Source organism: Physella acuta, unplaced genomic scaffold (assembly GCF_028476545.2).
Source record: "Physella acuta isolate Inbredline_101_S28 unplaced genomic scaffold, ASM2847654v3 ptg001765l, whole genome shotgun sequence".
Lineage (NCBI taxonomy): Eukaryota > Metazoa > Mollusca > Gastropoda > Physidae > Physella > Physella acuta.
Window position 1 is genome coordinate 231,809 of NW_026733275.1, and position 27,930 is coordinate 259,738.

Here is a 27,930-nt window from a genome sequence, read left to right on the forward strand (position 1 = left end):
ATTTGCATTGTATTTTTTTAACGTATATAAGCGCATACAAACAAACAATTGCGTGCTTTTATGTCAAATGTATCCCAACTTGTGCAAAGTGATGCAGTGGATTTAGGAGCTGGTAATTAGCTTTAATCCTTATCCCATCTCTTGTGGGCATTTAAGCCCGCCCCACTCACCTCACTCCCCCACCTCCCCCTGACAAGAACGTCATCCCTCAAGCTTCTATGTACTTTAGAGGTCCGTGTTTGTGGCGCTTGTTTACACTTCCCACACCTATTGCAGCACCCTATTTGTAGTGTGACCCGCCCCTAGGGACACACTTTTCCTTCACCCCCCCCCCCCACCAAATACTGCGGCACCCTATTTGTGTGTGCCCCGCCCCACGGGACACATAACCTACACCCCCCCCCCCCCACACACACACACATATACTGCGGCGACCTATTTGTGTGACCCACCGCTCGGAACCCTTTTTTCCTTCCACCACCCCTCTCCCCACCTTTTTCTTCCAACCCCACCCCACACACACCACATACTGCGGCGCCCTATTTGTGTATGACCCGCCCCTCGGAACCCATTTCCCCCCCCCCCCCCCCCCCACCCCCCCCCCCACCCACCCCCCACCTATTTGAGTGTGACCCGCCCCTAAAGATCCACTCATTCCTTACACTGAACAACCTACTGCGGCGCCCTATTTAGCACCTTAACCCCACCCCCATCATCACCCCCGTCACCCCTTCGATAACCCTCCATCTCTCATAGATCAGATTAGTGAAGACATCGCCTTATAAAGCAGCAGTTTCGATGTTTAAACTGACGCTAAACCTCTACGCCGTTGTTTTAATTTTAATTAATTTAAAACGGAAATGAATAAATTAAAAATAAAACTTTTTTCCAATGCGGTGGAGGTAATGCTAAACGTGTTTGTAGCATTACGGCGCCATGTTTCGAACTTACTTTCCCCCACGACAGGGGAAGGGCGGGGGTAGAGACTTCAGTGCTCACGAGTTTGGTACCCGGGCTAGAGACCATACGTCTTAACATGACCCGACTCCTTTCCCCTCTTTCGCTACCCCAACCCCCAGACCACCGCCCCTAACCCCCCTTCTCATTCAATACAGCTGATGCGACAAAATGAAAGAGTGGGGGGTGGCAATATGGGTGAGTGAAATTCTCGATTCTATATCAAGTTGGTGTCTGGATTACAAAATAGTTCTAGAGTCGGTTTCACCCGAATTGATAGAGAAAGAGATAAACAGTGAGGTATTGAGAGAAAGAGATAAGTGAATGGATGACACAGAGAGTGGGAGTAAAAGAGACAGTGGGAGAAATTGTGAGCAAAACGTGAGAGAGAGTGCAAAAAAGAAGTTTATGAGAGAGAGAAAGAGAGAGTTTATCTGGATCTAAAACACACATTGGGTCCCCTAGACCAGGATCCGAACCTCGGCCCTTCAGATGTTTCTATCGTAACTAGGCTGGTGTTTCATTGCTTTGATCCAACTACACGCCCACCTGAACAAACGACAACTAATTAAGGATAGCCAGCTAAATTAAAGATACCCACAATGTTAATCATTGTTAATTGTCCCTAACTACAGGTGTCTACACAGCTCAATTGAGTACCCAGCAGTTGAAGCCAGTAGGACGTCATGGTGGTCTAAAACAAAGTAACTCACGTGCCTTATAAAACAGTTATACTCTACTCCACCTGACACACAACGTACCAGGTCTGTAACTTAATATTATTTATCATTAATTCGCTAGACGTAGATCTGATTACGTTAATTTGACGTACAGCACGATAAAGTGTTAAATTACATAAATCTAACTCGTTTTAATTTAGTTATCCAAGCTAATAATTCCAAAACCACAAAAAGCTCGGTAATTGAGAAAGTATATAAAATTTAATTGAATTTCAGTTTATTTTTATTTTTTTAATGTAGTTTTTGGATAAACAAAGATTATTGAAGCAAAAACCCGAGAAAAATTCTGGATGAAATTGGAGTCCCACGGCTTATATATCGCTTAACATGTTTACACGTAATACATAACTGTCTTGGAGGAAATCCAATTCAACATTTCAATTAGGAACGATGAAGAAGAAGAAGAAAATGGCGGAGTTTTCTTAACCAAATGTCACTTTGACTTAGCTGCATGCTCTCCAATGTCAATTTTTTCTTTCTCAAGATATCCGATCCATAAAATGTCATGACCTCACGACACCGATTAAATTCTCTTGTAACACTTTAAGTTCCACTTAGCGATTCCCAAAATACATTTCTCGAATTAGAGTGACTCATAAATGATACTACCCCCCCCCCCCCCCACACACACACATACTGAGACACACACACACACACACATACTGAGACACACACACACACACACCACACATACGCCGCTGGGTGCTTTTCAGCGAAATCGCAAAAATCCACGTCGATCCAGGAAGCTTAAAAATCCCCCCCTCGAAACGTGAAAAGGGTCGGTGTAAAATTAACATAAGCCACGAGTCAAGGTCATCTGAAGGTCGATCGTGCAGCCGCTACCTCTGTCATCCCCGGATGTGATTTATAAGAATTTTCGCAAAACCCCGAATCTTAATATCTGCGACACAAGCTCACACCAGCAGATCACCTGGTCCTATGAGTTTCAGACGACCCCCCACCCCCAACTCCGGCGCCCTGCTGGGCGGCCGGCCATGACCTCGACTCCCTGCCTCGTGTTGTCAAATCACCGTGTTTCACGCCTCATTAAATCCGGATTAGTTGGACCAACTGCTGTTTAAGTCATTACTGACTTCGTTTAACTGTTGGTTTTATCGCTTGCACTTGCTAAATGGGCTTTTTATCAGGTTATAAACAATTACTTGCACGCAGCATCGAGGCTTGTAGGATATATATATATATATATATAAAGTATGCGAGTCATAAAGAAGAAGTGAGCTCTGCTAAACTTTATATACATCGATATCCATGTTTAACCTTATGCAGAATTAGTTTCAGACATTTATGTTATTTGGAAGGGAGAGGGGTAGGTGGCAATGGCCACCGAAGCACCAACCTGTGTCCGCCCTACTCCTACCGAAAGTTTCAAGTGCTCCCCCCCCCTCCCCCCTGGAGAAAAATTGTCTGAAATAAACCTTGACCTTGCCTCTTTGAGGAGGGACAGTAGAAGATCAGGCAAGGGCTGCCGGTCTTATATTGTCGTATATAAGGAGAGCTGCCCAAAACCTAGTCCCTTGGAGAGGTGTGGCTGCAGCCCATTTGCTCCCCAGGGGCCACACATAATAAGGGAATAAGTGAAGCTAACTTAACACAAATCCTAATCATAACGCCATCACACCTGTTCTACAGCGTGATAACTTCCAATTGCTCCACTAAAGTTTTGTCTGTCTGTCTGTCTGTCTGTTGTCTGTCTGTTGTTTGTTTCGTGTGATGGAAAACTACCGTTACATCATTATCAAAACCGACAAACCGGACCAGTGATGAAAAACATGGACTCGAACCCCAGCTATTTGTAACTCGACAGTAAACTAACAGTCAAGCACCACACAACAACACTCACAATGGATTCGAACCCTCGCTTCCCATGACTCCGCAGTGAACGACCAGTCAAGCACCACACACCAACACTCACAATGGATTCGAACCCTCGCTTCCCATGACTCCGCAGTGAACGACCAGTCAAGCACCACACACCAACACTCACAATGGATTCGAACCCTCGCTTCCCATGACTCCACAATGAATGACCAGTCAGGCACCACACAACAACACTCACAGTGGATTCGAACCCTAGTTCTCCCCGTGACTCAACAACGCACGACCACACAACTGCACAGACACGTTTCCAAAAATGGCGTAAAAAATCGTTCCTCATCCATTACAAGGTTAAAAGAAAGTTAAGATTTCTAGACTAGTCGAAATGACTCAGGATACCCTCATAATATATACAGCGATGACCTTGGATAAAAGTACACTTGACCTATATCCGTGAAGCAGTAGACTCCATTACTGAAAGGGGTGGATGTGTGCTATAAATAGATCTTCGCCCTTGTATAAGTACGCATTAGTCCATCGCTTCGAACTGAACAAATATGCAAAGAGGTTGAGGTTGGGAAAAAAAAGATTAAAATAAAAGGTGCGTATTCTAAGTCTAAGTAAATAAAAGGTGTGCTTTTGCCCATTCAGGTTCGTGTAAACTGAAATGTATTCGTGCGCCGGACAGGATCGGCGGAGTCTTTCACACACTCAAACAATCATTCTCCCCCCCCCCCCCCCCCCTCACAAATCCGTCCTCTCTTTCTATACTTATAAAAAAAAAAGCAGTGACGCGAACCTTGGTACTACATTTTTATACTGCTGTGCTATTTAGGTCACCACCATCTTGTCCTAGCGCTTACCTCCCCTCCCGCCCTCCTCAACTACCAAAAAAAAAAAAAACAAACAAACTGAACTCATTTGTGATGAGGGCAAATTTTAAAGTGCGCGGTTAAGTTTTTTATTCAACCAGCTAAACGTCTGACGACATTAATTGACTCGTAAAAAAATGTTTTTTTTTCGGAATTTTAAAGCTGTTTTAATTTAACAGTAATTTTGTTTCGTTTGTTCGGAGTGGGTCTTGAGGGGGGGGGGGGTGTAGGGGTTGGTTGCTTATGGCTGTTGAATAATTCGTTAGTTGTAGTGTAACATGTAGGTAATATTTCGTGTACATGGCTTGACTAGTGTGATAAGTCCGGTCGAGTAAGGTTAGGGCTAGTGCAAGATTGTTCGGGGTAGGGCAAGATTGTTCGGGCTAGGGCAAGATTGTTCGGGCTATGGTTAATGCTAGTGCAAGATTGTTCAGGCTAGTGCAAGATTGTTCGGGCTAGTGCAAGATTGTTCGGGCTATGGTTAATGCTAGTGCAAAATTGTTCGGGCTAGGGTTAGTGCTAGGCAGAGGCGTACTAACCCATTCCTGCACCCAAGGCGAAAAATCGTTTTTTTTTTCAACACCCCCACTACCTTTTTTTAAAAAAAAGTTATTCACGTTGATGAAAATACACCCCCTTCCTCATTTGGGAGAGTTGAAGCCGCTTTTATACGAGTCACCATCTTTTAACAGTTTTTATTTTGATGACACAATTGATTTTAGAAACCACTTCAATCCGTCTGGAAAGTCAAGTGTTAGTTTGTTGTCTATACGTTGACTGTGTATGATTCAGAACTGCAGTTCAGAATGGGCTATTTTATTTTATTTATTTATTTATTACCCAGTTTGCCGCCCCACCCCCTCCCCTAGCTACGCCTCTGATGCTAGGGTGTTTGGGTTAGCGATAGGGTTAGTGCAATGATGCTTTGGTTAAGGTTTGGTTCAGACTATGGATAACAGACCGCACAGGAAGACTCTTATTCTGTGATGGATTTGTCAAACGTTGCCCTTTTATACGTGACGGCATGGGGTTGTTTGAGCTCAACCCTGGGCTGCCCCCCCCCCTTCCTCCACCACCCCCCACACCCTCGTCATTTAGATTAACAAGTGTTTTGTCTAGCGTCAAAATGAGCAACGAATGGATGAGTATAGGCCTATCCGTTTTACGTCTAATTGTGGATGTAATGTATCCCACACAACTAATAGGCCCTACCAGAGGCGTAGCGACCCTTCCCGGCGCCCGGGGACAAACTTTCGATTTGCACCCCCCCCCCCTATAACTTTTTCATTTGCACCCCCCCCCCCCTCAAACTTTCAATTTGGCGCCCCCCCCCCCTAAGGTCGGCGCCCGGGGACATATGTCCCCCGCCTCCCCCCCCCCCTCGCTACGCCTCTGGGCCCTACACAAGAATCGCCTTGCTTAAGAATGGACCAGATTTTGCCCTGGTGCACTAAAGACTGAATCTCTTTGTATTAAATTCTTCTACAAACCTTATAACAAACCTAATACAAACCTCATAACAAAAAACTTCAGAAGATGAATTAAAATATTTTAAACAATAACCAATATTGTACATCATATATTCAGAGGCGTAGTGACCCTTCTGGCGCCCGGAGACAAACTTTCGATTTGCACCCCCCTCGAAATTTCCATTTGTTTCTCCAACTCATTTTCGCGCCCCCTAAAGGTCGGCGCCCGGGGACATATGTCCCCCCCCCCCGCCCCACCCCCTCGCTACGCCTCTGCACATATTAGCACTAAATATTTTTTGATAGCGTACGCTGCATGTTTTTTGCGCCTTTAAAGCTTTATGTTCAAAGCGGGTTAGGATTAGTGGTGGATTAAACAGTTGTAGCGTTGAAGATTAAATGGAATGAAATGGGCGTTATTGTAATTTATTTATTATTTGTTTATCTTCAGAGTATTGAGCTAATTGTTAGTTCGTGTAATTATTGCTGATGTATTTTAAAGTGGGTTTTTTTCGTTTGTTTTTTTAGTATACACATATCGATGATTCGATCAGCTTTGTAACCGTGTTAGGTGTTTCGATGTTGAAAGATTATAAAATGGTATTGTTGATGTTGTTGTTGTTGTTTGACTTGACGTCCCACGAGTAAAAAAAAAGTAAACCATGTTGCAAGTAGAGTTCACCTATTTTTGTGACCTCGGCATATGAAGTGATAGTGTGGTCAGCAATATGTCCTGTCCCAGATATATTATAAACAGACTCCGAAATCTGTCTGCAATGTATTTTTAGATGTGCTTCCATAGTCTTGTCTACAGGGCAGCTGCTGTTTGATTCTGGAATTTTCTGCCCCAGATGGGTTGCTGCCCCGGCTAACGAGCCTCATCTGCCCGGGGGTCCGAACTCGGGACATACAGTCAGCAGTTATATGGTCTCTAGCCTAACCACGCTGTTCCCTTACCTCAAGAATATGACTAGAAATATTGACAAATACATAAGACACTCTACTAGTGCTACCATTGACAAAAGCTTTTGACACTCAACTATGACAAATACATACGACACTCAAGTAGTACTGACAAATACATATGACATTCACTATGACAAATACACATGACACTCAACTACTACTGACAAATACATGACACTTAACTACTACTGACAAATAGATATGACATTCAACTAGTACAGACTTATGACACTCAACCAGTACTCACACAACACACATGCTTTCATCAAATCGTATATCTCACACATCTCACACATCTCACACATCTTTTTCCCCTCAAATCTCGGGCTTTGTAAGCCTCTCACGAGATCAGACCAGCCCCACAACCGAGCCCTGTCAAACGAGTGTCATGACACATCCGAGTGCCATACATGTGATGACACGTTTTCCACAAGCTGTCAATCAACGGATACCTGTCCTACATAAATCTTGACCTGAGCCGGATTTTTTTTTTCTCTTTGTAGCTTTAGTTAACGTTGACACTTTACATTCAAGCCATTGGGGGCTCTCGTGTTTAAATACGTTGAAACAAGTACCAAAACAAAGTGGGACAGGTGAAGTAGAGTTCACCTGTTTTAGCGACCTCGGCATGCGAAGGGATAGTGTGTTCAGCACTTTGCCAAGCCGCCTTTGCTTTCCCAAACATGAAACAGGTACCCATTACAGCTGGGTGGACTCAGGGATAGACCACGTTGTCAAACCCGGGATCCGAACTCGAGACTTTTGGCTTAGCATTAAATAAACTTTGCCTTAAGATTTTAAAATAATCACCAATAAAACTGATCGCAAGTGACAAATCGGCACAAATCGAACCAAAGGGGTCGGTGAGGTCGAGTCGGTAAAGCTCATGGTTGCTGAATCGAAAAGTCTCAAGTTCGAACCCTCGGGCAGATGAGACTCGTTAGCTGGGGACAACCACTCTTCTAGGAGAGACAACTACAAAATCAAACAACTGCTGCCTTGTAGTTTTTTCTTAGTTGGACAAAGGCTATGGAAGCTAATCCAGAAAGAAAAGCAGGCTGAAATCGGAGTCAATGGCCTCAAAGACGCATAACCAGTTGACACGTAACGCTTAATTGTGTTGGAGGGGGATCTCTTCCAACACTAAAATTAAGAACGAAAACGAAGAAGAACCAATGATGGCATACATCAAGTTTACTCTCACCAAATCGCCACTAACGAAAATCGATGCTTCATTTACTTTACTCTTTAACCTTTAGATTAGCTAAATTCTTAACCCTAACCCTACACATGGATGCTCGCTTTCCTCTTGACCATAACCCTAAACTAACAGCTTAACCTGTCGAGGAAATAACGACATGGGATACATTAAAGCCTAACCCTAAACATTGAAGTCGTTTTTCAAATTATCTTACATAGCTCTCAGAGTTAACCTTAACATCAATAGCGTCACACGGTGACGGGGGGGAGGGGGGGAGACACCATCCAAGGGGGGTGACACCAAAACGAAGATAAATTAATTTTAACTAGAAATATGTTGTTTTCCCCCTTTAATTTAAAAACTTTTGAAAAAAAAAACACATCAATTGACGCAGGGTAATACTATACGGGATAAGGATGATATCAAATTACCTATATTTTTTACTTTTTTTTTTTTTTGCAGAGTTAATCGTGGGCGGATGGATTACCCTAAGATACCGCATCGGGTATCACCCGACCTCGTGACGTCACTACCTAATGATAACCTACGCCAACATAATGACACGTGAACCTACACTCGCACACAACCAACCCACGCTAACTACCACTCAACCACACGCTTTCTAACACTCAGAAAGCGGCTGTCAACCCTAGCCTAGCCATAACGCTAAATAAAACAATACATAATTTTTAAATGGGCGCGTTAATTTCTCCTAGGCCATACCCATTTTTAAAAAAAAAACATTTATTATAAAGTACTCTATTTGAGCTATTCTTGACGCATGTAATGGCTCTAAAAGCGAATTTTCCTTGACAAAAAAAAATCTAACTCTTTTTTTTCTCGACATTTCTGTATGCAAATGTTAGCTGTGAGCGACTTCCTATGACCTCGCCCTGACCTCGCGTCTAAAGTACATTATGGGATATGGGGGAGATATGACAAATGTTATTGTACTTTCCTGATGTCACCAAGATATGAGGGAGGGGGGTGATGATAGAGAGAGAGGGGAATAGACTCGGGGTAACAAATCTTCACGGAGGAATTAGTTGACCGAATAATTACAGCACCTTGAGACCAATTAATCATACACAACAACAACGCTTCCACGTCGGTATTGTTTGTTTTTTTATTAATTGTACGTCGTCTAGTGTTACTAGAATTGATGTCAATGAAGAGTTAGGTTACGTTTTTATTTTTTACGGCCATGAAAACAATTGATAGCTACCAGTAGAATATGTGATAATTAATATTTAAAAAGTCGTAATATTGCACCGTTTTCAGAGGCGTAGCGACTCATTCCGGCGCCTGGGGCGAGCTATCAACTTAACGCCCTCCTCATGTATATATTTACTCACATTGACAATGGCAAAAAACGCCCCCCCCCCCAAGTTAGGAAAAGTCGGGGGCGTTTTTTTTTTACCAGTCGCTGTCCCTTAATGGTTTTTTTTTTATGTTGCCGTCAAACAATTGATGTAGAAATCAGTAAAAATAAGCCCGTAAAACAAAATAATATCTTTTTTCCTTAACTTTGACTGTTTATAATTTAGTAATGCAGCTCAAAATGAGCTTTTTAATTTTTTTTCCTACCCCGTTTGCCCCCCCCCCCCCCCCCCCCCCCCCAAGGTCGGTGCCCGGGGCGGCCGCTCCACCCCACCTCCTGTATCTACGCCTTTGACTGTTTTACTCTGCTTTTATTTTTTTTTATATTAAAATGGAAATTAAATAATTTTCCGAGTGCCAGAATGCTTCTGAAACTGTACTCTCCGTATCTCGTAATAATTTTGTCTGTAGAACTACGGCACTAATACAACAAGTCTACAACTACAAGCTAAATGAAAATTTGGTTTGATATAGATTATGCACTGCTAGTGCCCAGCTTTGTTGAAGAATATGCCCGAAGTGTGCCTAGCAAAGTTGCACATTCTGAAAACAGAAAAGTATTAACAAATTCCATGGAAATACACGTTTGTTACTTTTTTTCTATGACTTTTCTTCCTGTGATTTTTTTCCTGTTACCTTTTTTCTCTGTGTGTTTTTTCTATGTTGCTTTTTTTTCCTTTGACTTTTTTATTCCCTCAAATCGAAATGTATGCACACCTATTTTCTAGTTACAGCAAAAAAATACAAATCATCTTTGATGTCACGTGGCTTCCATATGCTAAAACATTCACATAACACGGTTCATTCGGTGCAAAACAAAAAAGGTCCGATAAAAAAACAACCCCAATCTGTTGATGATATTTTATCGTTAGCTAGGGGTTTGGGTTGGGCCAGAAATGGTAGATGGGGGGGGGGGGTATTGTAAACACCGGGCTATAAAGACCGTTAGGTAATAAATACTGAGGGGTGCGGCTAAGGGGGGGGGGGGGGGGGTAGCGAGTACACGTCACAACCTCTAGGGAAATAGAAATAGAGGAAATTCCTCAGGCCGTTTCTGTTAACCCTTTAGGTCCCATCCTGAAATATTTTCGTGCCCTTTTCCCCTTTAGAGTGGATTAGGGGGGGGGGTGAATGAGTGAGAGGTGAAGGTCGTTCTTTTTAGGTGCGCCAGCATAATATTTGAACAACTTCAATGTGCCAAGGCCCACATCGCTGGCCTCGTTCACACTGACATCGCGTCGTTACATCATCACACCGCTGCTGTTGTCGTGTTGACGTTTTGAACGTGATGCTGCTGAATGTTAGAACTAGGTTATCTAACTAGCCTGGTCGGGTGATTACGTACCCGAAAGTCGCGAGTTCGAATCGCGGGTTTGAGTCCGTAGAACGTGTATGAGTTCACTCAGGTTAAATGGGTACCTGGATAAAGTCGGTCAAAGCAAAGGTGGGTAGGCATAGGCATGACCACATTGTCTCTGTATAAGCCGCTTTCAATGAAAAACTCTACTCTATCTGCTCGTGAACAGTCTTAACCGAAAGGGTGGTTTTTAAATCTATCTGCAATAATAATTATTCAACAACGTGGCACATAAATAACGTAAGTCTGAACCTAATAGTTTACTCAATGAAAGTACGTAGACATAGAGAAACATTGTATGATCTATTTATAAAAACATCAGAATTAAAATGTACGTATAAAAACAAACAACATCACAAATGCCATCACAAATATATATATATATATATATATATATATATATATATATATATATATATATATATATATATATATATATATATATATATATATATATATATATATATATATATATATATATATATATATTTAAAGAGAGAGAGACTGAGAGAGAAAGAGAGAGAGGGAGGATTATGTAGTACAATAGAAATACGCACTTTGCTTCTTTTTGTGTTTAAAAATGTGTCAGAATTTGATTGGAAAGAAAAAAAGAATCATCCTAAGATAAAATAAATAAGAACTCCTGTTAAAAAACTGCCAATCATTGCGCGTATATTCAGAGCGCGAAAACAGAGGCACTTCTTATTGATGAGTGGGCGTGTTATAAATATTCGTTCGCGCAATAAATTTCCGCACGTGTAAGAATATTAGGAACAACGTGCGGATATTTGGAAGTAATTACTTTCTTTCATTAAAAAACATCAATGAACGACTTCCGGGTGCAAGGTTTTTCAAGTTAATGTCTCGGCAAACTAAATTTTTATGTCGTGGTGTTTTGGCAATCTTACCAAAAAATTCTAAATTTCGTGTCTTTCTATTAGACTTTAAGTGCGTTCAAAAAATAGTAAAATGTTTTTGGGGAAAGTTATAAAGTAAAGAAAGAAACAACGATGTTTCGACCGTAGGGTTTCATCAGAGGACTGGAAGGGCGAATCTCTCACAAAAAAGGATTTTGTTATGAGCTTAACATTTTCAAAGAGGGCTTTTTTTTCTAAATCCTATAGTTAGTCATGGCCAAAATATAATTCTAAAATAAATTTTAACCAAACCTTTAAAATTCTAAAAATAGGATTTCCAGGATCTAGATTTAGTACTTGTAAAATTGTCATTTCCTGTCTGACACTCTTTTCATCATCTTTGTAAAATGGTTTGTTGTAGATCACACTGAGCTTTTTATTTTTGTTGTCTACAACAAATAATTCTAGCCGCTAATACCACCAAAATATCTGCAGACTGAAATATGAGTTACAGGATTAAAATGAGCAGGTTTAAAAGTGGAAGATGGTGCCGTATTCCCAAGCAGAAATATAGGAATGCAAGAAAGTGATGTTTCGATTTCTCAAAAAATGTGCCGGGTGGTAAAACACACGACCCCTATCCAGAAAATCTCAGGTTCGTATCCCTGGTTTAAGTCTATATGAGTGGAAGTTTTTGAGTCCACCCAGCTCTGATGGGTACCTGGCTCTCGTTAGAGAAAGTAAAGGCGGTTAAGCATGAAATTGATGACAATATTTCTTCTAATGATGAGGTCACGGATAGAGGAGAATTTTCTTTCACCGACCAAACGATGTCCGCCTATATAAGACATAGACGGTGCATATCACTCAATAGATAAGTATTACATCCGGGTTTTAATCACTTGACCCTAGAATGGTGGATAGTGTGTGGTGGGGGGGGGGGGGGGGAAGTATGCGTCATTGTCACAGGTCGAACACGGATATGACCTAGATCTTGAGAAAACGGGGGCATGCTGGGGACGATAGGTAGAAAAATCAAAGTTCACAGGTACAGCGATATGATGGAGTGGGCGGGGGAATGGGGTCACGATTGTTTGTCGGATTTGTATAACACCTCCTCGTTGTGATACATATATATATATATATATATATATATATATATATATATATATATATATATATATATATATATATATATATATATATATATATATATATATATATATAAAGGATGATCAGAAGGATGCGCAACGGAAAACTGCGCACATAAATTTTATTCTCTTTAAATCGATCATTTCTAGACGTCAGCAAAGAATGACTCCATGTCTCTGCGATATATAACTATATTAAATCGTATTTTTTATTTCTATTTGCGCATTTTTCTGTTTGCACTGTTTTTTGTTGCGCAGTTTTCCCGTTTGCGCATTTTTCTTCGAAAACGCACAAAGCTCCACATTGTGTGCTTCCTACATTTAATTAACCTAGACTTAACCTAGACTTAAACAGGATTTTCATCGATGTGACGCCCGATAATTGATCCACCATCAAAACCTTATCACTCAGTAATAAGGGAATACGAAGAAGAAAATAAAAACCGTGTTGTAAAACAAAAATGGCTTCCGTCAAAATGGAACCCCTCGAGTTCACAAACAGCGGGGTGGAGACAGGCGCTGACAATAAAACGTAGATAGAAACGGTGACGACTTGACAAAGTACACGGGATATCTCGCCGCTTTGACTGCCAGAGTTCAAATCTGAATCAACACTTCAGGGTTGTATTTAGCCGTGACACCGCGAGATATCGCACAATATTTTAAAGTACTATTTTCATGGGGTTGTATTTCACAGACACGGAGGAAAAAATAAAATAATAGTCGAAGAAGATTGACATAGTCTTGTACTTGTCAAATATTGATGGTGTGATCATTCAAGTCCTAGTGATAAAAAAAAAAATAAGCACCATATATATTTTTTAAAGAGGTATTTCTGATGGGAAATCCCCAAATGTGGCTTGAATTATGATGTTTTGATTACACGAGTAACATTGAGAGTAACCTTTTCAGTCTTGTCTCTCACTGTTGAGAGTAATGGGACTTTATTTTTTTAAATCGAAATCGGTGAGGGAATATGTGTGTGTGGGGGGGGGGGGCTGTGGGGAGGGGGGTTATGAGGCCAGCTAAGGCTATCTGTATCAATAGGAGTCAGGTGTGGGTGATACGTGGGTGTAAGCAGGGGCGTGTAGGGTACAGATGGTTTTAATTACAAGCTATAAATAGAGATGACGATGATGTGGCGGGATGAGATTAACCTTGAGTAGGGGGGGGGGGGAGGGGGCCCTAGTTCAAAACTTGGGAGGGGGTGGAAATGGGTGTACCCTGGGGGTCCCACTCTAAGATCAGTCTGGCTCTATTAGTTGCACTTTCTTAGAATTTGTCCTCGACATTTTCTTTTTAGGATTTGTATTTCTACTGCTCTTCAGCGACACTACAACCCCCCCCCCCGGTTTTGTACTTTCTACTTGTTCAAAATGCCAACCTTGTAAAGGTTATCAAGTTACGAGTTAAAACATCCGAAGATCGAACCTAACGATTTAGCAAAGAAATGAAAAGAAAAACGACGATTAGCACTGGATTGCAAACATTTTAGATTTTAAGTGTACGGAGACACGTATTATTTTATCCACCTTGGACTAAGGGAAGCTACTCTTGACTTATCACACATTTATTTATTTTTTTGCTTGAAGGAAAAAAATTCTTGGGATGGAAGCTGATATACTAGGGTAATCAATATAGGGATCGTTCCATTGGGTAGTTAACCATGAAGTTGACCATCAAGACGTATGCGAGATCATTGCATTGGGTAACTACATCAGGAAGATATAGAACACTATCACCAAGACGTATACGAGTTGATATTTACAACGGTACTTTCTAATTTTATATTTACATTTGAAGTTGTTGTTTGTTTGTTTTTCAAAGCGCTGGCGCAATGTTCCAACAGGATTCTCAGAATGGCCTCATCTCTTCCAGTGAACCCCACTATGTTGCTGTAATTACTGAGGGCGTCGGGCCAGTGAACCCCACTATGTTGCTGTAATTATTGAGGGCATCGGGCCAGTGAACCCCACTATGTTGTTGTAATTACTGAGGGCGTCGGGCCAGTGAACCCCACTATGTTGCTGTAATTACTAAGGGCGTCGGACCAGTGAACCCCACTATGTTGCTGTAATTACTGATGGTGTCCGGCCAGTGAACCCCACTATGATGATGTAATTACTGATGGCGTCGGGCCAGTGAACCCCACTATGTTGTTGTAATTACTGATGGCGTCGGGCCAGTGAACCCCACTATGTTGCTGTAATTACTGAGGGCGTCAGGCCAGTGAACCCCACTATGATGATGTAATTATTGAGTGCGTCGGGCCAGTGAACCCCACTATGTTGCTGTAGTTACTGAGGGCGTCGGGCCAATGAACCCCACTATGTTGCTGTAATTACTGAGGGCATCGGGCCAGTGAACCCCACTATGTTGCTGTAATTACTGAGGGCGTCAGGCCAGTGAACCCCACTATGATGATGTAATTATTGAGTGCGTCGGGCCAGTGAACCCCACTATGTTGCTGTAGTTACTGAGGGCGTCGGGCCAATGAACCCCACTATGTTGCTGTAATTACTGAGGGCATCGGGCCAGTGAACCCCACTATGTTGCTGTAATTACTGAGGGCGTCGGGCCAGTGAACCCCACTATGTTGCTGTAATTACTGAGGGCGCCGGGCCAGTGAACCCCACTATGTTGCTGTAATTACTGAGTGCATCGGGCTAGTGAACCCCACTATGTTGCTGTAATTACTGAGGGCATCGGGCCAGTGAACCCCACTATGTTGCTGTAATTACTGAGGGCGTCGGGCCAGTGAAGCCCACTATGTTGCTGTAATTACTGAGGGCGTCGGGCCAGTGAACCCCACTATGTTGCTGTAATTACTGAGGGCGTTGGGCCAATGAACCCCACTATGTTGCTGTAATTATTGAGTGCGTCGGGCCAGTGAACCCCACTATGTTGCTGTAATTACTGAGGGCGCCGGGCCAGTGAACCCCACTATGTTGCTGTAATTACTGAGTGCATCGGGCCAGTGAACCCCACTATGTTGCTGTAATTACTGAGGGCATCGGGCCAGTGAACCCCACTATGTTGCTGTAATTACTGAGGGCATCGGGCCAGTGAACCCCACTATGTTGCTGTAATTACTGAGGGCGTCGGGCCAGTGAACCCCACTATGTTGCTGTAATTACTGAGGGCGTCGGGCCAGTGAACCCCACTATGTTGCTGTAATTACTAAGGGCGTCGGGCCAGTGAACCCCACTATGTTGCTGTAATTACTGAGGGCGTCGGGCCAGTGAACCCCACTATGTTGCTGTAATTACTGAGGGCGTCAGGCCAATGAACCCACTATGTTGCTGTAATTATTAAGGGCATCGGGCTAGTGAACCCCACTATGTTGCTGTAATTACTAAGGGCGTCGGACCAGTGAACCCCACTATGTTGCTGTAATTACTGAGGGCGTCGGGCCAGTGAACCCCACTATGTTGCTGTAATTACTGAGGGCGTCGGGCCAGTGAACCCCACTATGTTGCTGTAATTACTAAGGGCGTCGGGCCAGTGAACCCCACTATGTTGCTGTAATTACTAAGGGCATCGGGCCAGTGAACCCCACTATGTTGCTGTAATTACTAAGGGCGTCGGACCAGTGAACCCCACTATGTTGCTGTAATTATTGAGGGCATCGGGCCAGTGAATCCCACTATGTTGCTGTAATTATTGAGGGCATCGGGCCAGTGAACCCCACTATGTTGCTGTAATTACTGAGGGCGTCGGGCCAGTGAACCCCACTATGTTGCTGTAATTACTGAGGGCGTCGGGCCAGTGAACCCCAGGGCGTCGGGCCAGTGAACCCCACTATGATGATGTAATTACTGATGGTGTCCGGCCAGTGAACCCCACTATGATGATGTAATTACTGATGGCGTCGGGCCAGTGAACCCCACTATGTTGCTGTAATTATTGAGTGCGTCGGGCCAGTGAACCCCACTATGTTGTTGTAATTACTGATGGCGTCGGGCCAGTGAACCCCACTATGTTGCTGTAATTACTGAGGGCGTCAGGCCAGTGAACCCCACTATGATGATGTAATTATTGAGTGCGTCGGGCCAGTGAACCCCACTATGTTGCTGTAGTTACTGAGGGCGTCGGGCCAATGAACCCCACTATGTTGCTGTAATTACTGAGGGCATCGGGCCAGTGAACCCCACTATGTTGCTGTAATTACTAAGGGCGTTGGACCAGTGAACCCCACTATGTTGCTGTAATTACTGAGGGCGTCGGGCCAGTGAACCCCACTATGTTGCTGTAATTACTGAGGGCATCGGGCCAGTGAACCCCACTATGTTGCTGTAATTACTGAGGGCGTCGGGCCAGTGAACCCCACTATGTTGCTGTAATTACTGAGGGCGTCGGACCAGGGAACCCCACTATGTTGCTGTAATTACTGAGGGCGTCGGGCCAGTGAACCCCACTATGTTGCTGTAATTACTGAGGGCGTTGGGTCAGTGAACCCCACTATGATGATGTAATTACTGATTGTGTCCGGCCAGTGAACCCCACTTTGTTGCTGTAATTACTAAGGGCGTCGGGCCAGTGAACCCCAGGGCGTCGGACCAGTGAACCCCACTATGTTGATGTAATTACTGAACGCGTCAGGCCAATGAACCCACTATGTTGCTGTAATTATTGAGGGCATCGGGCCAGTGAACCCCACTATGTTGCTGTAATTACTGAGGGCGTCGGGCCAGTGAACCCACTATGTTGCTGTAATTACTGAGGGCGTCAGGCCAATGAACCCACTATGTTGCTGTAATTATTGAGGGCATCGGGCCAGTGAACCCCACTATGTTGCTGTAATTACTAAGGGCGTCGGACCAGTGAACCCCACTATGTTGCTGTAATTACTGAGGGCGTCGGGCCAGTGAACCCACTATGTTGCTGTAATTATTGAGGGCATCGGGCCAGTGAACCCCACTATGTTGCTGTAATTACTAAGGGCGTCGGGCCAGTGAACCCCACTATGTTGCTGTAATTACTAAGGGCGTCGGGCCAGTGAACCCCACTATGTTGCTGTAATTACTAAGGGCATCGGGCCAGTGAACCCCACTATGTTGCTGTAATTACTAAGGGCGTCGGACCAGTGAATCCCACTATGTTGCTGTAATTATTGAGGGCATCGGGCCAGTGAACCCCACTATGTTGCTGTAATTACTGAGGGCGTCGGGCCAGTGAACCCCACTATGTTGCTGTAATTACTGAGGGCGTCGGGCCAGTGAACCCCAGGGCGTCGGGCCAGTGAACCCCACTATGTTGCTGTAATTACTGAGGGCGTCGGGCCAGTGAACCCCTCTATGTTGCTGTAATTACTGAGGGCGTCGGGCCAGTGAACCCCAGGGCGTCGGGCCAGTGAACCCCACTATGTTGCTGTAATTACTGAGGGCATCGGGCCAGTGAACCCCACTATGTTGCTGTAATTACTGAGGGCGTCGGGCCAGTGAACCCCACTATGTTGCTGTAATTACTGAGGGCGTCGGGCCAGTGAACCCCACTATGTTGCTGTAATTACTGAGGGCGTCGGGCCAGTGAACCCCAGGGCGTCGGGCCAGTGAACCCCACTATGTTGCTGTAATTACTGAGGGCGTCGGGCCAGTGAACCCCACAATGTTGCTGTAATTATTGAGGGCATCGGGCCAGTGAACCCCACTATGTTGCTGTAATTACTAAGGGCGTCGGGCCAGTGAACCCCAGGGCGTCGGGCCAGTGAACCCCACTATGTTGCTGTAATTACTGAGGAAGTCGGGCCAGTGAACCCCACTATGATGATGTAATTACTGATGGTGTCCGGCCAGTGAACCCCACTATGATGATGTAATAACTGATGGCGTCGGGCCAGTGAACCCCACTATGTTGCTGTAATTATTGAGTGCGTCGGGCCAGTGAACCCCACTATGTTGTTGTAATTACTGATGGCGTCGGGCCAGTGAACCCCACTATGTTGCTGTAATTACTGAGGGCGTCGGGCCAGTGAACCCACTATGTTGCTGTAATTATTGAGGGCATCGCGCCAGTGAACCCCACTATGTTGCTGTAATTACTAAGGGCGTCGGACCAGTGAACCCCACTATGTTGCTGTAATTACTGAGGGCATCGGGCCAGTGAACCCCACTATGTTGCTGTAATTACTGAGGGCGTCGGGCCAGTGAACCCCAGGGCGTCGGGCCAGTGAACCCCACTATGTTGCTGTAATTACTGAGGGCGTCGGGCCAGTGAACCCCACTATGTTGCTGTAATTACTGAGGGCGTCGGGCCAGTGAACCCCACTATGTTGCTGTAATTACTGAGGGCATCGGGCCAGTGAACCCCACTATGTTGCTGTAATTACTGAGGGCGTCGGGCCAGTGAACCCCACTATGTTGCTGTAATTACTGAGGGCGTCGGGCCAGTGAACCCCACTATGTTGCTGTAATTACTGAGGGCGTCGGGCCAGTGAACCCCACTATGTTGCTGTAATTACTGAGGGCGTCGGGCCAGTGAACCCCACTATGTTGCTGTAATTACTGAGGGCATCGGGCCAGTGAACCCCACTATGTTGCTGTAATTACTGAGGGCGTCGGGCCAGTGAACCCCACTATGTTGCTGTAATTACTGAGGGCGTCGGGCCAGTGAACCCCACTATGTTGCTGTAATTACTGAGGGCGTCGGGCCAGTGAACCCCAGGGCGTCGGGCCAGTGAACCCCACTATGTTGCTGTAATTACTGAGGGCGTCGGGCCAGTGAACCCCACAATGTTGCTGTAATTATTGAGGGCATCGGGCCAGTGAACCCCACTATGTTGCTGTAATTACTAAGGGCGTCGGGCCAGTGAACCCCAGGGCGTCGGGCCAGTGAACCCCACTATGTTGCTGTAATTACTGAGGAAGTCGGGCCAGTGAACCCCACTATGATGATGTAATTACTGATGGTGTCCGGCCAGTGAACCCCACTATGATGATGTAATTACTGATGGCGTCGGGCCAGTGAACCCCACTATGTTGCTGTAATTATTGAGTGCGTCGGGCCAGTGAACCCCACTATGTTGTTGTAATTACTGATGGCGTCGGGCCAGTGAACCCCACTATGTTGCTGTAATTACTGAGGGCGTCGGGCCAGTGAACCCACTATGTTGCTGTAATTATTGAGGGCATCGCGCCAGTGAACCCCACTATGTTGCTGTAATTACTAAGGGCGTCGGACCAGTGAACCCCACTATGTTGCTGTAATTACTGAGGGCATCGGACCAGTGAACCCCACTATGTTGCTGTAATTATTGAGGGCATCGGGCCAGTGAATCCCACTATGTTGCTGTAATTATTGAGGGCATCGGGCCAGTGAACCCCACTATGTTGCTGTAATTACTGAGGGCGTCGGGCCAGTGAACCCCAGGGCGTCGGGCCAGTGAACCCCACTATGTTGCTGTAATTACTGAGGGCGTCGGGCCAGTGAACCCCACTATGTTGCTGTAATTACTGAGGGCGTCGGGCCAGTGAACCCCACTATGTTGCTGTAATTACTGAGGGCATCGGGCCAGTGAACCCCACTATGTTGCTGTAATTACTGAGGGCGTCGGGCCAGTGAACCCCACTATGTTGCTGTAATTACTGAGGGCGTCGGGCCAGTGAACCCCACTATGTTGCTGTAATTACTGAGGGCGTCGGGCCAGTGAACCCCACTATGTTGCTGTAATTACTGAGGGCGTCGGGCCAGTGAACCCCACTATGTTGCTGTAATTACTGAGGGCATCGGGCCAGTGAACCCCACTATGTTGCTGTAATTACTGAGGGCGTCGGGCCAGTGAACCCCACTATGTTGCTGTAATTACTGAGGGCGTCGGGCCAGTGAACCCCACTATGTTGCTGTAATTACTGAGGGCGTCGGGCCAGTGAACCCCACTATGTTGCTGTAATTACTGAGGGCGTCGGGCCAGTGAACCCCACTATGTTGCTGTAATTACTGAGGGCGTCGGGCCAGTGAACCCCAGGGCGTCGGGCCAGTGAACCCCACTATGTTGCTGTAATTACTGAGGGCGTCGGGCCAGTGAACCCCACTATGTTGCTGTAATTACTGAGGGCGTCGGGCCAGTGAACCCCACTATGTTGCTGTAATTACTGAGGGCATCGGGCCAGTGAACCCCACTATGTTGCTGTAATTACTAAGGGCGTCGGGCCAGTGAACCCCAGGGCGTCGGGCCAGTGAACCCCACTATGTTGCTGTAATTACTGAGGGCGTCGGGCCAGTGAACCCCACTATGTTGCTGTAATTACTGAGGGCGTCGGGCCAGTGAACCCCACTATGTTGCTGTAATTACTGAGGGCGTCGGGCCAGTGAACCCAACTATGTTGCTGTAATTACTGAGGGCGTCGGGCCAGTGAACCCCACTATGTTGCTGTAATTACTGAGGGCATCGGGCCAGTGAACCCCACTATGTTGCTGTAATTACTAAGGGCGTCGGGCCAGTGAACCCCACTATGTTGCTGTAATTACTGAGGGCGTCGGGCCAGTGAACCCCACTATGTTGCTGTAATTACTGAGGGCGTCGGGCCAGTGAACCCCACTATGTTGCTGTAATTACTGAGGGCGTCGGGCCAGTGAACCCCACTATGTTGCTGTAATTACTGAGGGCGTCGGGCCAGTGAACCCCAGGGCGTCGGGCCAGTGAACCCCACTATGTTGCTGTAATTACTGAGGGCGTCGGGCCAGTGAACCCCACTATGTTGCTGTAATTACTGAGGGCGTCGGGCCAGTGAACCCCACTATGTTGCTGTAATTACTGAGGGCATCGGGCCAGTGAACCCCACTATGTTGCTGTAATTACTAAGGGCGTCGGGCCAGTGAACCCCAGGGCGTCGGGCCAGTGAACCCCACTATGTTGCTGTAATTACTTATGGCGTCGGGCCAGTGAACCCCACTATCTTGCTGTAATTACTGAGGGCGCCGGGCCAGTGAACCCCACTATGTTGCTGTAATTACTGAGGGCGTCGGGCCAGTGAACCCCACTATGTTGCTGCAATTACTGAGGGCGTCGGGCCAGTGAACCCCACTATGTTGCTGCAATTACTGAGGGCGTCGGGCCAGTGAACCCCACTATGTTGCTGTAATTACTGAGGGCGTCGGGCCAGTCAACCCCACTATGATGATGTAATTATTGAGGGCGTCGGGCCAGTGAACCCCACTATGTTGCTGTAATTACTGAGGGCATCGGGCCAGTGAACCCCACTATGTTGCTGTAATTACTAAGGGCGTCGGGCCAGTGAACCCCAGGGCGTCGGGCCAGTGAACCCCACTATGTTGCTGTAATTACTTATGGCGTCGGGCCAGTGAACCCCACTATCTTGCTGTAATTACTGAGGGCGCCGGGCCAGTGAACCCCACTATGTTGCTGTAATTACTGAGGGCGTCGGGCCAGTGAACCCCACTATGTTGCTGCAATTACTGAGGGCGTCGGGCCAGTGAACCCCACTATGTTGCTGCAATTACTGAGGGCGTCGGGCCAGTGAACCCCACTATGTTGCTGTAATTACTGAGGGCGTCGGGCCAGTCAACCCCACTATGATGATGTAATTATTGAGGGCGTCGGGCCAGTGAACCCCACTATGTTGTTGTAATTACTGAGGGCGTCAGGCCAGTGAACCCCACTATGATGATGTAATTACTGAGGGCATCGGGCCAGTGAACCCCACTATGTTGCTGTAATTACTGAGGGCGTCGGGCCAGTGAACCCCACTATCTTGCTGTAATTACTGAGGACGTCGGGCCAGTGAACCCCACTATCTTGCTGTAATTACTGAGGGCGTCGGACCAGTGAACCCCACTATGTAACTGTAATTACTGAGGGCGTCGGGCCAGTGAACCCCACTATCTTGCTGTAATTACTGAGGGCGTCGGGCCAATGAACCCCACTATGATGATGTAATTACTGAACGCGCCGGGCCAGTGATTTAATTAATTAACGCGCTGGTCCGAAAAGTTTCATCCGGCATAACTTATCCCTCGGTGAGATGACGCTTCCTTGACGACAGGGGCGCTCAACCAGGAATTAAAATATCTTGGCTGTTATAGTTATTTCCCTTGAGAAAAATTGTTATAATTATTTCCCTTGAGAAAAAAATTTACGGTCGCACAGTAAAAGTTAATTTCTTTAAGTAGGCTACTTACTTCTTTATGTCGGGGTCGGTAGGTGTATGGATTGTGTACACACGTAGTACCGCTTGTCTCATTGCAAACGATTCCTTTCTATATTTTCCTCAACTAGTGTTATGTGATACGATATGCCTTCCCACAATTATTGTGTCTGCTGAGGGACCTGACGATTAGTTCAGTGACCAGAAGTAATGCAGGTGATGTAAGCTGGTTTATATGTTATATACAATTTCCAGATGTAGTCTACATACGACTATGGAACTAAGGAAAACATACGCAATGGCATGTATAATTAAAAACATACATACGGTCATGCATGGCTATAGGCCAGAGTTTCTTCCAGGCATCTCTTCGGCAGACCCCCCTCGAACGAAATGGAATTTGTAAAGAAAACATATACTTTTACCCGTATCCGTCCCCCCCCCCCTCCCGCCCCCAAAAATATCAAGTCACCCCCCCCCCCCCCACCTTCCGGAAAAAATAAAGTCTGGAAGAAACACTGCTATAGACAATCATACACGTGGGCGTGTATAATTACATAAATACATGCATACATACGGTCATGCATGCCTATATGAATCATACTCGCGCACATACGAACATGCCTATAATATTTTCAGACTGCATAAAAGCCAATTCAACCCCTCACCCACCTTAATCCCAACACATTTTAAACACGTTCATTTGTTTTTAATTTACAAAGCATTATTACTTTCTCGTATATACGTAGTATAGAGAAAGTATTGTAATCGTGCAAAAAAAAAAAAATCGAGATTTTTACAAATCTCGACGTTTTACACCTCACTGATACGGAAAAACATAATTTTGCAATCTTGTCCGTATGTCTGTGTGTGTGTGTGTCTGTGTGTCTGTCCGTGTGTAAACACGATAACTTGAGTACCGTTACAGCTAGGTTGATGAAATTTCATATATAAGTATTTTATCAAAATCGTAGATCCGTATCAACTTTTGAGCGATTTCCGATAACCGGAAGTGGTACTTTTCCTACTTTGAATTTTTCAAAAGCCTATATAACTTGAGTACTATTTCAGATAGATAAATGAAATTTCACATGTAAGTAAAAGATCTAATTCTCTACCTTCTGTTAAATTTTGAGTAATTTCCGTTGACTGGAAGTAGTAATTTACGCTACTTCCGATTTCTCAAAAAACTAATGTAAATTTTTAAAGTACTAATAATATTGCGCACTATTATACGCGTTTTTATTCGGCGTTTGCTTGGTGCGCAATGTTTTTTTTTATGAGATTCTATTCTATTTTTAAAAGTTTAAGTATTTAAAATGGATTAAAAATCATAACTATATCCCCAGTTACCATCCCCTGTTGTTTTATATAAGAATATTCGAGAAAGTTTAGGGGAGATCACTACCGGTTTTTTTAAAATAGAAGTAATTAAAACATTCTAATTAATGCCGAACCACCACGCGAGATCTTGAAGAATTTACAACAACGCAACCTGCCCTGAGTCAAGAAACATAGTTCAAATCGTCTAGACTTTTCGGTTTAGCAACCATGAGCTTTACCGACTCGACAACGCCGACCCAAATAATTTCTGTTAAAAATAATATTAAACCCCATCTAGCGTTCTACTGAAGTTCGGTTACCGTGCACGCAAAGCGATCACATCAATAAAATAGTTGACATAAAAATGTCTCAACTTTTTCTTAAACTACCGTATCAACTTTAAAGACCAAGGGCCTCGAATATTCATTCAAATAACATTTGCCCCCGAGACACAAACTCTCGACAGTAGAACTTCCGATATTCGGAAGTCATTTTTCTCACACCTGGAGTCAACAGGTGTCACCCAATGCACCAACATATACATGTATTTATTCTTACATTGCTTTCACCATGACCTAAGGATAGCTAGCTCTACAAACGTGGGCCTAGGAACTTCGCGACAGGACACAAGATGTATTAAGACGCTCTACTATACAAAACAATACGTCACGCCGGCGGTCGCGGATCTAATCCTAGCCAGACGTGTCTATACGGGTTATAAAATAGTTTCCGCTTCGTCTAAACAGGGAAAGACATGCCTTTGTTTAACTTCCTTATTTGTTCAGTGAAATGTGGGGCACGGGATCTTGGACTCTGTACAGTGGCGTAGGCAAGGGGGGGGGGGTTGGGGGGGGGGGGGGGTCATAACCCCCTCCCCCATAGACCCCTCGGTATATATAAAAAGTATGAGGGGGGGGTGCAAATCGAAAGTTTGTCCCCGGGTAAAAATGGGAACCCCCCCCCCCCCCTTGAGACGATCCTGGCTACGCCACTGGCTCTGTAGGTCTTGGTACTGTGGGTGATGGACTGTGTAGATTTCGGTAGTTACGGTCGATTTCAGCCTCGCCATTGCCTTGGTTGTGATGTTTCTGGACTGTCCACTTAGGGTCAAGGTTACTGTCACTTCCTCACTTAGTGTTTGATATTTTTATCTTAACCCTCATAAGAAAAAGAAACTGTATATAAAAAAAAATAAACGGATGATTAAGTGCGATATGTTAAGGGTTAGATCCGAGAATCATGAATCTTCAGCATTCTTAAAGCTGGAATCATTGTCAAGAGATACGTTCATAAATAAACAGTATTCGGTATGTATACGTACAATCAAAAATTTAAAATGTGTGTATAAAGTAATAATATGTTGCTAGCTTTAACTCCTTTATAGGCAGCAAATGTATTTTTACTCTGTATTCACGCCTTTAATAGCGTGAGACTTGCATGTCATTGCTGTGGCCTTGCCATTGAATAGATCGCATTACAAACACAACTTTTGGTCTACTTTTCACGCCAAAATATTTTATGGAAAAATCCAACCCGGATGTAATTGGCGCGTGATTTGTCTCTAAGTCTACAAATTGAGTCATGTATCTGCGTCTGTAGCTTAGAGATACCTTCTTATCAATTTTATTTTTTTCGATGTGGTTCAAAATTTCTCATTTTACTTCTCGTTTTTTTTTTAAATTTAAAAAAATAAAATAAAATGACATCCTAGTGCATAGAAAAAAGTGTTGAAAAGGTCATACAATTTGACATATTTGTTTAAAAAATATTTTATGTATTTAAACTTTGGTTATTAGTTTTATACGTAGATGAGGTCGAAAGGTGCATAACACCGAAGTTCAAAGTTCGAGTCCGATCTTTTATACTACAGATTCCAAAAATTCGGTTAGATAAAAAATGGACTTTTTTGACTCACGTGAACATTCCGTGGCGCCTTACGCATAGTTGACCAAATTAACAGATAAAATTTAACTCATCTGACCCTATACGTTAAATATTACTCATACGACAGGCGGAGCTAGTTTTCTAGAAAACTCTAAAGGCGTCCTATCACTTGATGATGGTGGGCTAATCAGTGGCGTAGCGAGGTCGGGTGTCACCCGGGGCGGCACTTAATGGAGTCACCCCCCAGAGGCGTAGCGACCCTTCCCGGGGACAAACTTTCAATCTTCGATTTGCACCCCCCCCCCCCCGTCAAACTTTCGATTTGCATCCCCCCTCAAATTTTTCTATATATATTTTGCTATTTTTTGCCTTGGTGTCACTCCCCTAAATGGTGTCACCCGGTGCGGTCCGCTCCCCCCCCCCCCCTCGTTACGCCTATGGAGCTAATCACCTCACAAACTAGACAGCCGGAATACAGACATCATGGAGGCACTGAGTGGCAGGATTCAAGTCAAACTTCACCGGGTGCTGTGGACATTAGAATGTGGGCTATTTGATCTAGTCGGGGGGGGGGGGGGTGAGTTGCAACAAGACGTTACCTCACTTAAGCTGACCACTACCTCACTTTTCCTCACCCTCAGTCCAACCTTCTTCATCGTAATTAATGTCTGCCTCTCCCTACTTCAACTATATCACTCTACTCCACACTACCCTCACCACACACTACTGTGCCCGATGTTCCCCTACCCTACACTATTACACCTTACCCTACCCCAACTCTACACAAACCTAACCCTATCCTACAAGATTCCACCGTAACCTACTTTACCTTATTTCTCTCTAACCTACCCCACCCCACCTCACACTACCCCACACTACACTCCTCTACCCAGTGGCGTAGCGACCCTTCCCGGCGCCCGGGGACAAACGTTTCGATTTGCACCCCCTTCGAGATTTCGATTTGCACCCCCCCCCTCAAACTTTCGATTTGCACCCCCCCCCCTCAAATTTCAATTTGCACCCCCCTCAACCTTTCAATTTATTTTTCCAACCCATTTTGGCGCCCCCTAAGCTCGGCGCCCGGGGACATATGTCCCCCCCCGCCCCCCCCCCCCTCGCTACGCTACTGCCTCTACCCTATACCCCTGTACTCCACGTTTCCTAACTTAGCCCTAAACTATCCTATCCAATCCCACTCTATACTAATCCGCCCTACACAACCCTATACCACCCACAACCCTACCATACCCCACCCTACACAACCCTACCCTACCCCACCCACCCTACACAACCCTACCCCACCCCACCGCACCCTTCACAACCTTACCCTACCCCACCCACCCTACACAATCCTACCCTACCCCACCCACCCTACACAACCCTACCCCACCCCACCGCACCCTTCACAACCCTACCCTACCCCACCCACCCTACACAACCCTACCCCACCCCACCGCACCCTACACAACCCTACCCTGCAAGAACTGAAGCGAAGACTGACCAACGCCTAGTTGAACTCTACCTTCAACAAAACCCTTTACAAAAACGATAACGTCATTATATCTGTTACAAAATCAGCAGTGCATGACGTCAAATCTAACCACAGAATTTACAACCACGCCTGACGTCACTTGCTGACACCACCATTGACCCCCCCCCCCCCTACCTTTGACCCCCCTATTGATCCCCCTCCTGTTGATCAACTTCTGTCACCATGTCCTGCCCACCAATGTACCCATGTCACTAGATCAAAGCGAGGCTCATGTTTCGTCACCAGCCCATCCAGCCAATCAATCCGTCTGATTGCGTCGTGTAAACATTCCGGACCAAGGTA